The sequence below is a fragment of the Moschus berezovskii genome, chromosome 5 (assembly GCF_049115385.1).
Source record: "Moschus berezovskii isolate FMDL1 chromosome 5, NW_MosBer_1.0, whole genome shotgun sequence".
NCBI classification, from domain to species: Eukaryota; Metazoa; Chordata; class Mammalia; order Artiodactyla; family Moschidae; genus Moschus; species Moschus berezovskii.
The window spans coordinates 107,908,523-107,922,397 of record NC_142464.1 but is presented as its reverse complement, the minus strand read 5'-3'; the positions used below and the strand labels follow the sequence as shown (position 1 = coordinate 107,922,397).

Genomic DNA, 13,875 nt, shown 5'->3' with positions numbered 1-13,875 from the left:
GATCTTAAGGCAAAGAATGGGATGAAATAATGACCTACAGAAGAAAATAAATTTAAATCACAAAATGTTTAAAAACAAGGTAAAACTAGCATTTAGGGATGCACACTGGAGTGATCTAATTGTAAAGGAATGTAATAAGCAATTAAAATTAAAATGTCCATTGACAGATGAATGGATAAAGATGATGTGTTACCTATATACAATAGGCATATCACTCAGCTAAAAGGAACAAAATTGTGTCATCTGTGGAAACATGAATGGATCGAGAATCTGTCATACAGAGCAAAGTAAGTCAGAAAAAGACAAACAAGTATCACATATTAATGCATATATGTGGAATCTGCAAAAATAGTAGAGATGAACTTATTTTCAGGGCAGGAATAGAGGCGCAGACGTATTAGACTGGATGTATGGACACAGTGGGTGACGGAGAAGGTGGGGTGAATTGGGAGATTAAGATTGACATATGTGCGCTCAGTTCAGTTCAGTTCAGTTCAGTCGCTCAGTCGTGTCCGACTCTCCGCAACCCCATGAATTCCAGCACGCCAGGCCTCCCTGTCCATCACCAACTCCTGGAGTTCACTCAAACCCATGTCCACAGAGTCGGTGATGCCATCCAGCCATCTCATTCTCCGTTGTCCCCTTCTCCTCCCGCCCCCAACCTTTCCCAGCATCAGAGTCTTTTCCAGTGAGTCAACTCGTCGCATGAGGTGGCCAAAGTATTGCAGTTTCAGCTTTAGCATCAGTCCCTCCAATGAACATCCAGGATTGATCTCCCTTAGAATGGACTGGTTGGATCTCCTTGCAGTATAAGGGACTCTCAAGAGTCTTCTCCAACACCACAGTTCAAAAGCATCGATTCTTTGGCGATCAGCACTACTCCATGTAAAACAGCTAGTGGGAAGCGGCTGTATAGCACAGGGAGTTCAAGGAGCTAAGCCCAGTGCTCTGTGATGGCCTTGATGAGTGGAATGGGGTAGGGGAGGGGGGTGTGGAAGGGAGACCCAAGGGGGAGGGGATATGTGTACACAGGTATCTGATTCACTTCGTTGTACAGCAGAAACTAACACAACATTGTAAGGCAACTGCAGTGGTGGTGATTCAGTTGCTAAGTCATGTCAAACTCTTGCAACCCCCTGGACTGTGGCCCTCCAGGCTCCAATGTCCATGGCATTCTCCAGGAGCGGGTTGCCATTTCCTTCTCCAAGGGAATCTTCCTGACCCAGGGATCGAAACTGCATGTCCTGTGGATTCTTTACTGCTGAGCCATAGGGAAGCCCTAAAGCAACTATATTCTAATGAAAAAAAAAATATTAAGATAGTGATTATTTTTGAAGGTTACAAGGCAGCTGTAGTTAGAGCATTTCTAAGCAGGACCACAGTAGGCCCGAGGTACTTTTGCCTTTTACAAGTTATAGTTTATGGCTGTGTTGGTTCCTCTCCTCTTAACTGTGAGGAATTATCTTTCATGCCCCCAGACCAGGAACCCCTATTCATCTCTCAGTCTCTTTCTTCCACCACATAGGCTAAATTTCCTTTTAAAGTGCAACAATATTCATACAATATTTATATGTTAATTCTGTATATTACAATAGTTTCCTGTTTTTCTTAAAAGAAATAAAGGCATTTAATGAGCCCCTGAAATAATTCAAAACATTTTAAGAGAAATTCAAATACTTTTATGGTGAAGTCTCTCTTCCCTGTTCAGAGCCAGTACTTTCTCATTGTGTCCTCACATGGTACGAGGGGCTAGGGATCCCCAGGGAACCTCTTTTATAAAACACTAATTCCATGATGAGGTCTCCACTGTGATGACTTTAGCACCTCCCAAAGATGTTATCACTTAATATCATCATCTTCGTGTGTTAGGATTTCAACATATGGATTTAGCAGGGGACACCAACATTCAGACCACAGCACAAACCGATAGAACAGAAAGGAGAGTTCAGAAATAAATCCACACCCAGAAATACATTTTTGATCTTCAACAAGGGTACCAAAAACACAAAAGGAGGAAAGAGTGTTCAATACATGGTGGAAAAACTAGATACCCAGATGCAGAAGAATGAAATTGTATTCTTATCTCACATCATATATAAAAATCAACTCAAAATGGATTAAAGACTTGAACATAAGACCTGAAACAGTCAAACTACTGGAAGACAGTGTGGGAAAAATGTTTCTTGAGTTTGGCTTGAGCAACATTTTGAATCTCACCCCAAAGCACTAGCAACAAAAGCAAAAATAGACAAGTGAGATTGTATAAAACTAGGAAACTGACTCACAGCAAAGGAAACAATCAATGGAGTGAAACCTATGAACTTAAAGAAGCTTGCTGAAATCATGACCAAGTGCTGAGCTTCTTACAGAGTATTGGGAAGTCTTATTTTATTTAAATCTCATAAACAAGATGACTAGAGTTAACATCTGGATCCATGTATTTTTGCTTTTGTTTTTTATTTGTTTTGTTTTTTATATCCCCACTATCACCAAAAGCACTGGAAAGAATCTCAGAGAAACACAGATTTAATTGAAGATAACAAAGGTATCATAATATTAGAAATAATCCAAATAGAATATCCTCATGAAACAAATCAGTATCTGGATACCTTTCATAAATTTCTAGCTACTAACATGATGTCCTTGATTCAGCTTTGACTTCCATCCCTGATGCTGTGTTTAGTACTGGAGGTGCCCAAGAAACTATTGTTGAACTAAATAAATCTATCAAGTAAGACTCTATCCTTATTAAAGTCTTTTCCTTAATATAGAATCTTACATTTGAGTTTTCACTAGACAGTTGGTATTCATGCAAGCAGGCACAACTAAGGATCTTTCAAATTTCTTAAAGCATAAAAATACCACTCTAGAATTTACTTATTCCTATAATAATTTTTTTTCAAGAACTGTCATTAAAAGAGTGGAAAAAAAAAAGAGGACCTCGTATTTGGCACAGTGATAAAGAATCCATCTACCAATGCAGGAGAGCAAGAGCCACCTTGGAAGAGGCCATGACAACCCACTCCAGTATTCCGGCCTGGAAAATCCCCTGGTGGGATTTTCAGTCCATGGGGTCGCAAGTGACAGACACAACTTTGTGTGACTGAGCACACAAAGCACATGCACATTGTATCTGAGGAAACATGCTCACTAAAGCAGAGTCTGTACGCTTCTGAGTACTCACGCATGTGCATACTGAGTTGAATTCAAGAAATGGTGAATGTTCCTTCTTTTCACTAAATTAATATTATAAGTGTATATCTTACAGGCTAGACCACCGGCAAGAAAAAGGGATTGAATGAGTCATTGTATAACTGGTATGGAAACAGCAACAAAATACTGAAGAAAATTTTAGAAAAGAAACCAATAACTTTTGGAGCTGAGAAGAAACCTATTTCAACTACTGCTGGAATAATTACATTAGCAGATAATGCTGTATTCTCCTCCCAAATATCTGTTCATTGAAACACTTCTGTTGTGAAAGAGACAAATGAAAGACATAAATCAACCAAGAGTTTACTTCAAAAAACAATTTATTAATGCAGCAAGAGAAAAAAATAATTAACTTCACAGCTCTATTAAGAGGAAAGATCATTTTAGTTTAAAGGCCTTCATTCAACTGAACTACTCCATATAAAAGAGAGAATTTAAGAGAGGAAAGAAAAGATCAGTTTTCCAAAAAGGAGGAAATGAGAAAGGAAAATGGAAGGAAAAGGGAGAGACAGAGGAATAAAACAGATAAGAATCCACATACCCTGCAGTAACTTCCCATCTTGAAAAACATCTCAAATATTTAGCAAATGCTTATAAAAATTATTAGATCTCTGTTGAATGTCACCTTATGGGGGGAGAGAAAAATCATCATAATAGGGTGAACCTTGTATATGGGATGTGAAAGAATTCTTTTCAGAAAGTTTTTTTAATTCTCATACACACAAGTCAATGACTTGTCTCACTCATTGATGAGGGCACCAGCAGGGTGGAGAGCCTGTTCCAGCAGCACCGGGGGAGCTGGGTGTCTATGTCTATAACCATGTGAAGGGCTTCCCTGGTGGCTCAGAAGGTAAAGAATCTGCCTGCAATGCAGGAGGCCTGGGATTTGATCCCTGGGTTGTGAAGACCCCCTGGAGTAGGAAATAGCAACCTATTATTCTTGCCTGGAAAATCCCATGTGAAACCATGTGAAAGAAAATGTTAGAATAGCATTTTTAGATTAGATACAAGATGCATTTGTGTCCTGCAGGACAATAAAAGCATAAATTTAGGATGTAAATCATTCGCCTTTCTACTAGGTAAAAAATTCAGAGGCTAACCTTAATTTCACTCTGGGCTTTGAATCATAGCAAATAATGAGTATAAAAGGACATCTTCCTTTTGGAAGGTTGACATACCAATGGCCTGCAGGTTGGCCATCTGGTTTTATAAACATCTCAAGGCAAACCTCTGAGATGTTGACAGTTTGGTTCCAGAACATTGCAATAAAGTGAATATCTCAATAATACAAAATTCATGAATTTTTTTGGTTTCCCAGTACATACAAAACTTATGTTAACACTATACTGTTAAGTATATGATAGCATTATGTCTGAAAAGCAATGTGCATACATTAATCTAAAAATACTTTATTGCTAAAAAAAAAAAAAGTGCTAGCCATCATTTGATCCTTCAGCAAGTCGTAATCTTTTGGCAATACTAACATCACTGATGACAGATCGCCAGAGCAAATATAAGAATAATGGAAAAGGTTGAACTATTACGAGAATTTGAAATATTGTGAGAATAGTGAGCAAAGGCTGTTGGGAAAATGGTGCTGATAGACTTGCACAACACGGGGTTGCCACAAACCTTCAATCTGTAAAAATGCATTATCTGCAAAGCATAATAAAGTGAGGCACAATAAAACAAGGTATAAAACTCTTTTGGAATACAGCCACGTCCATTCATTTAAACATTTTCTATGGCTGCTCTCAGGCTATGACAGCAGAGGTGAGTAGCTGTAACAGAGATTACATGGACAGCAAGTTTAAAATATTTGCTATCTTATCCTTTAAGGAAAAGTTTGCCAACCTCTGCCCTAGATGGTTAAATAAATTACTGAGAAGATCTGTAAAAAATAGTCCACTAAGACATTAAAAGGATATTCTTTGCTTTGGCCACTTTGCCTTGTTTATAAATTTTCAGCAATTTTCTTAACTAGAAAATTTAGGTGGAATAAAGCATAATTTTTTGATACAAGGTCCAGACCATGAAGAGTATAAAACCTAGAAATTAGCTTAGCCCATATCTTTCCAAATGTCAAATTTGTGAGAATAAAGTTGTCCATAGTAATTATAATGGCTTTAAAGGTACTATTAATAGTATCTTCTCGATGGTGGCAGGACTGGCTGTAATATTCCCTGTTTCATTTCTCCATTTTCTCTCCTCATTAAAAAATCTTGATCCCTGAGCAGCATCTTTGGGCAGTTTTTTTTTTTCCTCTCCACATAGGCCTTAATTCAAAGTAGACACTTGATTTTTTTAAATTATTAAAAGGCAGATCCTAGGATTTTAAAAAAGAGAAAAAGATTGGGAATCTTAATTGCTGACTCCTCTCTCCCACTTCCACCTTCCCTTACATGGTGCAATTTGAAAACCACTGCTATAGGACCTGCATTATATGTTGCTTGTACTGTAAGACCAAGAGAACACTCACTATCACTGAAATTATGTTGAACGAGATTAAATTCCTTTTCACGAAACACTGACAGACTTCAGGATTGTGTTATATCCCAGGACGATTACAATGAACAATCATCACTGTGTTTTATGAGCAAAATCCGGGACACAGTGAGGGACAGAGGAGCGTGGCATGTTGCAGTCCACAGGGTCACAAAGAGTAAGACATGACTTAGCGACAGAACAACAACAGCAGGTGTCTCTCAGCATTTATAGGGGATTGACTCTAGAATACCATGCAGATACCAAACTCCTGGGATGTTCAAGTTCCTTACATAAAATGATACAGTATTTGCATACAATCCACACACACCCTCCGGTATACTTTAACTCTTTATTCATAATACCTAATACAATGTAAATGCTATGAAAATAGTTGCCATCAAGTATCAAAATCAAAGTTCACCTTTTGGAACTTTCTGGAATTTTTTTTAATGTGTTTGACCCGTGGTTGGTCGTATCTGCAGATGCAGAGCCTGAGGATGTGGAGAGGAAATCGTAAATTAAATCCAATAATATGTCAAGAAATAATACACGATGAACAAGTAGGATTTATTCCAGGCTAGCAGGCTGATTCAATATCCAAAAATAAATCAGGGAAATCTACCATATCAACAGGCTAAAGAGGAAAAATTACATGAGAATATCTATTGACAGAGAAAAAATATTTAACAAAATTCAGCACATAATTGTCTATGTAGAAAATCTGAAAGAATCTACAAGAATAACTCTTAGAACTAATAAATGATTTCATTGAGGTCAAAGGATGTATCATCAACACAGAAATCAACTGCATCCCTGTATACTGAAAACAAAGTGTAAACTGAAAACAAAGTGTAAACTGAAACCTAAAACTCAAAACCATTTACAAGTTTTCTAAAGAAAAGCAGTATCTATATGATGAAAATCATAAACTGTTTATGAAAGAAATCAAAGACCTAAAATATATGGAAGAATAACTGTGTTCCTGGATTTGAAGACACAACACACTAAAGATGTCAATCCTTAAAATGAATCTATAGATATAATGAAATTCCTACAAAAACCTCAGCAAGGACTTTTGTAGACATCAAAAAGTTTCTGCTAAAATTTATATGGAAAGAGAAAGAACAGCCAAAATAATTTTTAAAAAGAATAAAGTGGGAGGAATCATTTTTCTCAATATTAAAACTAATAATAACTAATAAAACTAATAATCAAGACCACATAGTATTGGTAGAGAGGTAGACAATGGAGCGATAGAACAAAACATGAACCCAGAAGCAGATCCACACAGATAGACTGAGTTATTTTTTTGACAAATGAGCAAAATCAATTGAATGAAGGAGAAATAATCTTTTCAACAAATGGTGCTAGACCAGTTGAATATCCACAGGCAAAAATATAAAATAAGGAAATATGACCTAAACTTCATACCGTCTACAGTGATTAACTCAAGTAGGACAAAGACTAAAATGTGAAACATAAACTATAAATTTCTAGAAAAGAAAACTGTAGAAAATCCTCAGTACCTAGGACTAAGCAAAGAGTCCTTAGACTACACCAAAATCACCCCTTAAAAGGGAAAAAATGGTGAATTTGACCTCTTGAAAATGTAAAACTTCTGGTTGGTTAAAATGTTTGTGGTAGAATGAAAAGCCAAGCTACAGACTGGGAGAAAATGTTTGCAAACCACGTATCGAGCAAAGCCCTAGAATCCAAAATAAAGAACCAACAAAACTGAACAGTAAAATGTTCAAACAATTCAATTAAAAGATGGGCAAAAGACACAAAAATTACATTTCATTGAAGAGGATATAAGGTGGCAAATAAGCACTTGAAAAGATGTTTAATATAGTTTTCAATCAAGGAAATTCAAATTAAGACCACAATAACACATCACTACACATTTATCAGAATGCCTAAAATTAAAAATAACAATAACACCAATTGACGGCAAGGATGCCAAGAAATTGGGTCACTCATACATTACTGATGGGAATATAAAACGGTATAGCTACCCTAGAAGGCAGGTTGACAATTTCTCAAAAACAGTAACCATGCATTTACTGTATAAATCAGCAACTGCTTTCTTTGGCATGTATTCCAAAGAAAAGAAAACTTATATTTATACAAAATCCTGTACACAAATGTTCATAGTGGTCTTATCCATAATGGTCAAAAACTGGAAATGTACAAATGCCCTTTGATACATACCGTGGAATATACTGCTTCACAGGAAAAAAGGAACAGACCACTGATAGATGCAACAACCTAGGCGCAGACACATCTGCAAGAACTTATGCTGAAGAGGGAAACTAAACATTACATGGTATATAATTCCATTCTTATGACATCTGTGAAATAACGTAATTATAAAACAAAGAGCAGATTAGGGGCTGTCTGGGATTAGGGATGGGGGCTGTCTATAAAGGGACAGCAGATGAAACACTTACAGTGTGAGTAAAGTAGCTAATTATAATGGTGCATAGTTACACACACATACACAGTGAGCATGGGTGTAACTAGTGACAATGGACTTGTACAATGTCAGTTTCCTAGTTTAACAACGTATGATAATGTTTTATGTAAGACATGAACATTGGGAGATGCTTGGTATCAAGGACACAGGACTTCCTTGTACATTTCTGTGCAACTTATTGTGGATCTACAATTATCTCAAAATAAAGTTTTCAAAAAATAAACTGCCCAAAGATGATGCTCAGTTGTCTAGAATACAGTAATACCTCAGATACTCAAAATGTATCCAGTCTGGAAAAACAGAAATTTAATGTGACATACCTTAAATGTCTTTTATCAATTGTGCTACGTCTGACTTCTTGCAACCCCATGGACTGTAGCCTACCAGGCTCATCTGTCCATGGAATTCTCCAAGCAAGAATACTGAAGTGGGTTGGCATGCCCTCCTCCAGGGGATCTTCCTGACCCAGGGATCAAACCCAGGTCTCCTGCAGTGCAGGCTGATTCTTTACCACCTGAGTCACCAGGGAAGCCCTTTATCACTTAAAATTTACTATTTTCCTTATAGTTTATCAAACTCCAAGATCAAACTTTAAAATCTGCCTGTGGGATGGAGGCACTTTACATATTAAATCTGTAATCTGTCTTCAGCCCCATTCCATACTGAAAGTAGACAAAATGCAGTGATGTAGTGGAAAATCCCATGGATGGAGGAGCCTGGGAGGCTGCAGTCCATGGGGTCACTCAGTCCAACACAACTGAGCGACCTCACTTTCATTTTTCACTTTCACGCATTGGAGAAGGAAATGGCAACCCACTCCAGTGTTCTTGCCTGGAGAATCCCAGGGACGGGGAAGCCTGGTGGGCTGCCGTCTATGGGGTCGCACAGTCGGACACGACTGAAGCGACTTAGCAGCAGCAGCAGTGTTCATAAGCAAAACTCTGACCTTGACTATACCACTTACCTCCTATGTGAGAAGTCATCCCACCTCACTTCCGCCTCAGTTCATTATCTGTAAAATTGATATAATATTAGTACCTATCTCAAAATGTGGAGTGATAAAATGAGCAAATATATGTAGAAAGCTCTGAACCGTGCCTGGCACACTGCAAATTTTTGATGAAAGCTAACTCCATTACATATATCCTTGTTAACATTGCCATAATGAGAATTTACTTTCTCTCTCATCAATATCCTTAATCGGAGGCCAAGTACAATATAATGGGCCAACAGAAGTTTGACGCCATTATTAAAATCTCTTACATGATTTTCACACTAGAAATCCCTCACTTTCTATATAGTGTTACTGAGAAGCATAAAATGTCTCCAAGTAAACAATTACTGTCAAGATCCTCACTGAACCAGAAGTAGAAAACACCAGGAAAAAAAAAATCTAACAAAATCACCTTTGAAATTGGTCTGATTTCTGTTTCAAAAATTTTAGATAAGGCACCAGACTTGTGGACGGTTACTTGATCTAAATCTCATCTCTTTGAATTTTTATCAAAATTGATTGATTTTTATAAAAAGATGTTTGCAACCTACAATGGATGTTGCCCTTTCAAGAAAAAAACGTTCACAGTACCATCCTCTCCCACCTGATGTTGCTTAATTAAAGCACTCACCATTATATTTTCCCAGTCAAAGAAATCAGATTGAACATGCAATACATTATATCGTACTTGGCCACCTTCCTTTGGGAGGTGGAGGTGGGAGAGGATAGGAAAGTACCACAGGGCAAAACATGTGAGCATCATTAGAGAAGTCGTATCACTGCCTCCTTGCTTAATCCATTCATTAATACATTCACAAATCATTTAAAAGTTCTTCTATGTGTCATGATTTCTTCTGGGGGTTGGAAGAACACCAAAGAGTAACTAAGAAGATAAAATCCCTGTGCTCGTGGAGCTCCCAGCCTAGTGGGGGAGGCAGACAACACAAAATTACACAGATTTCTTCTGTGAGTGGGGCGATGCACGGAGAGGCCCTTGACCTTGGTTTGCGGGATCAAGAGATGAGTTGTGGCAGTAGTGACATCTATGCTGAAAGTGACGCCAGAAATTAACTGCAAAGCAAGTACTTTTTACTTAAAGAGACTCCATTTTTTTAAAAAAAAAAACTAAGAACGTTTTGAAACACACATAGGAAGGAACTGATGAAGGCAGACAGATTAAAAACTCAGAAGAGAAACGGGAAAACCAATAAACTAGGTTTCCCAAAGCAGAGGTCAGAAGAGAGAGGTGGGAGTTTTACAGGGGGAGGGGAGGGTGGGAGAGAGCAGCCTGGGGTGCGGGGCGGGGGGGAGGTGCACACAAGGAATTCCCAGCAGCAGAGAATGTCACCATGGGGGTTGGAGACCATGAATAACTAAAATGAAACAGTCTCCTTTTCTGTGTCCCCGTGGAAAGCAAGGGGAGTGCGGATGCTGTTTGCATCTGTAATAGGGTGTTCTTTAAAAACACTTTCAGGAAGCCAGTTTGAAAAGGCTACATACTGTGTGACTTCAATTATATGACATTCTGGAAAAGGCAAAACTATGCAGACAGTAAAAAGATCAGTGGTTGAAAGGAGTTGAGGGAAAGGAATGAGCAGGTGGAGCTTGGGTGATTTTTAAGCCAGTGAAAACCCTCGGTAGGAGACTGTAATGATGGATACATTTGTCCAGACTCAGGGACTGTACAACAGCCAGAATGAACCCTCATGTGAACTATGGACCCAGAGTAATAATGACATGTCAGCGTAGGTTCCCCAATTGTAACAAAAGTACCACTCTGGTCGGGGATGTTGGTAATGGGAGAGGCTGCACATGTTTGGCAGTGGCAGAGTGAGTATATGGAAAATCTCTGTACCTTCCTCTTAATTTTGCTGTAAATCTAAAATTGTTCCGAAAAAAATTAGAATTAAAAAAAATACTTTCAGGGCCTATGTACCAATGCATAAATAATGAGAAATTTGGGGGTGGGAGAACACTCAATACATCCTGACACTTCCTTTAAAGAAAAAAAAATGCCACTAATCAATTATCTGACCTAAATATCATTAAACATAACAATAAAATGTTATGTTTCTTGCTAAGAGATCCAGGGAGAGGCTCCCTCTGGCCAGGGCCACACAATCTGAGTCTGACCTCCTGACCTCCAGTCTGGGATGCTCCCTATTACACCATACTTTTTCTTTTCTCCATTAGACACTGAGAGATCATCTCACTTTCATTTTTCTGTTCTACCACAGCACCAAAGCCACACTGTGACAGGTTCCAGTTTAGTCAGTCAGCTAGTTGCCCAGCCCTAGGGAGGCACTGTGAACCAATGTTCGGTTTTGGTGTCTTGCAGACCCAGCTTCCCTGCTGGCTCAGCTGGTAAAGAATCTGCCCACAACGCAGGAGACCTGGGTTCAATCCCTGGTTTGGGAAGATCCTCTGGAGAAGGGAACAGCTACCCACTCCAGTATTCCGGCCTGGAGAATTCCATGGACTGTATAGTCCATGGGGTCGCAAAGGATCAGACACGACTGAACTACTTTCACTTTGAGACCCAACCTGAGGGCTGGCCACCAGTGGCTTCAAATGCAGTCCCTAGAAATTAAAGAGTAGATTCCATTAGTCTCCCCAAATCCTCTCTGTCAGCATCTGTCTAGAATTTGAACAGGTGGAAGTTTATTCCCAGATCCACACAGAGGACCACTTTCCCCAATCTGGAGAAGCACCATCTCGTTATTGAGATGCCCACGTTGTAAGTCACTGAGGCCAGCTTTTGCTTCTTTATTTCCGACTATCCAGGACAGATCAATAGGAAGACAGAGCCAGAGATGCTCCTTTGCCTTATGCGCTGAAGATAAGGCATCTGGAATGAAGGCTTCGATTTCCTAGCTAGTTTCTAACTGAAGGTCAGCGCTAACCACTCCCTAAAATGTGGTACACAAGACTTGGCTCCTTCACACATATTTCCATCTCCCCACTACATCCAGTGCCCCACTCTGGACTCCCACCCTCTAAGGCTTCCTGCCGTACTGTTGTCCTCTCCTCCCTCTCCCAAAGCACATCCAAATGAAAGCTCTCGCTGTCTCCATGAGCGACATTCAAGCCAAACATAAGCAAAAGCAGTATGAGCAATTATTTCACACCGTGTAACAGTACACTCTCCTGTGTGCTGTTCTCTTGTTTGGGGTGCTTATGCACAATACTTCTGTGCACAGTTTTGGAGCTACATAGGCCCAGGTCCAAGTTTTGGCCCTGTGGCATCCTAGCTTTGTGACCATGGGCGAGTGACTCAATTTCCTGGTCAGTAAACAGGAGATGTAAGGATATCTGCCTGATGCAGGCGTTAGGAGAATCAAACGAAGTAATAGGTATAAGTGCTGAGAAAGTTCCTGGCACATGAGAAGTGCTCTATAAGTGGTAACGGTTGTTATTTCTGATTTGTGTTACGTATCTGAAGTGCAAACAGGGTTTTAAATTTCTATTTTATTTTTTTTTTGAAACTTCAACAGACTTTTATTTTATTATCAAACTCAGGCAGCTTTAAACCTAGCTGGTTAACCCTTTAAACCCAGCTTACAGCAAAACCGTGTCATCTGGGGATGGAGGTGCACATCTAATAAAGGCTTTCTCTTAAAAAAAGAGGATTAAAAATATATATACATATCTGCGTATCTTTTTAAAAAAGCAAAATTCACCAGTGTCACAGAAAAGAAAAATCCTAAAGTGATTTCAGTCCAACCCCTGCCCCTCTAAATGAAAGAAACAGCATTGGCAGTCTCTGGTGGCTCAAAAACTCCAACTCAGGATGTACCCATGAAGAAAGCATTTCTTTCCTCTTAAAACAACACTTTCCGCTTCGTGTTCAACCTCCATAGCTTACTCCTTAGAAACACCTGAAGAATTACTGTATAAATAAGACCAAATTTGCTTTTCCCAGCTTCTATTCACTGAAAGTTCACACCAAGGATGGTTCCTTAGCAATTTTCACCTCTACTACAGACAGGAAATCAATCCCTAATTTCTGGAAACCAGCAAAACATCCTCAGTCTTCCTGAGGGCTCCATGAAAGACCACAGATCAGACTGAAATGTCAGGGTAGGCAAAGGGGGCCTTTCCAAATAAAAACAGTCAGCATCCCCAAACCTAAAGTCTAACCTATCAGGTGAAAACAAGCAGCAGCTGGCTGTAACAGAAGGGGCTTCTCTCCCTGCTCTAACCATAAAGGTGGTGGCAAAGGGGAAGACAATACACAGCCTTGACGCACTCCTTTTCCTATTTGGAACCAGTCTGTTGTTCCATGTACAGTTCTGACTGTTGCTTCCTGACCTGCATACAGGTTTCTCAAGAGGCAGGTCAGGTGGTCTGGGATTCCCATCTCTTTCAGAATTTTCCACAGTTTAATACAAAATAAAAGGTTTAAAAAAATAAAAATTCTTTGCCAAAAACCTTTTAGGGAGCTCGGGGCTTTTTAGGGCATGAGCCACCCGTCTCCTTGCTAGCCCTGCAATAAAACTTTCTCTGCTCCAAAAATAAGAAAATAGTAGTAGAGAAGATTAAAAGAGGCTGGACTAAAGACACAGTCCTAAATTAGAATTGTCAGGGGCTTGGGAGGGATATTTCACTCCAGGACTCTTGCCTGGAGAATTCCATGGACAGAGGAGTATGGTGGGCTACAGTCCATGGGGTCACATATAGTTGGACACGACTGACTAACACTGTG

At 39.2% G+C, this 13,875-nt stretch overlaps 1 long non-coding RNA gene across 2 annotated transcripts in view; it reads right to left on the bottom strand.

The window, feature by feature from the left end:
• LOC148777899 (uncharacterized) overlaps window positions 1-13,875 on the bottom strand; it is a 130,770-nt gene that overhangs the window by 44,815 nt on the left and 72,080 nt on the right. The window contains exon 4 of one of the 2 annotated variants that reach the window (XR_016037383.1): window positions 9,141-9,188. The exons of the other annotated variant lie outside the window; for it this stretch is intronic. This is a non-coding gene — a long non-coding RNA (uncharacterized LOC148777899). The remainder of the gene's footprint in view (window positions 1-9,140; window positions 9,189-13,875) is intronic. 2 annotated transcript variants of the gene reach the window in all.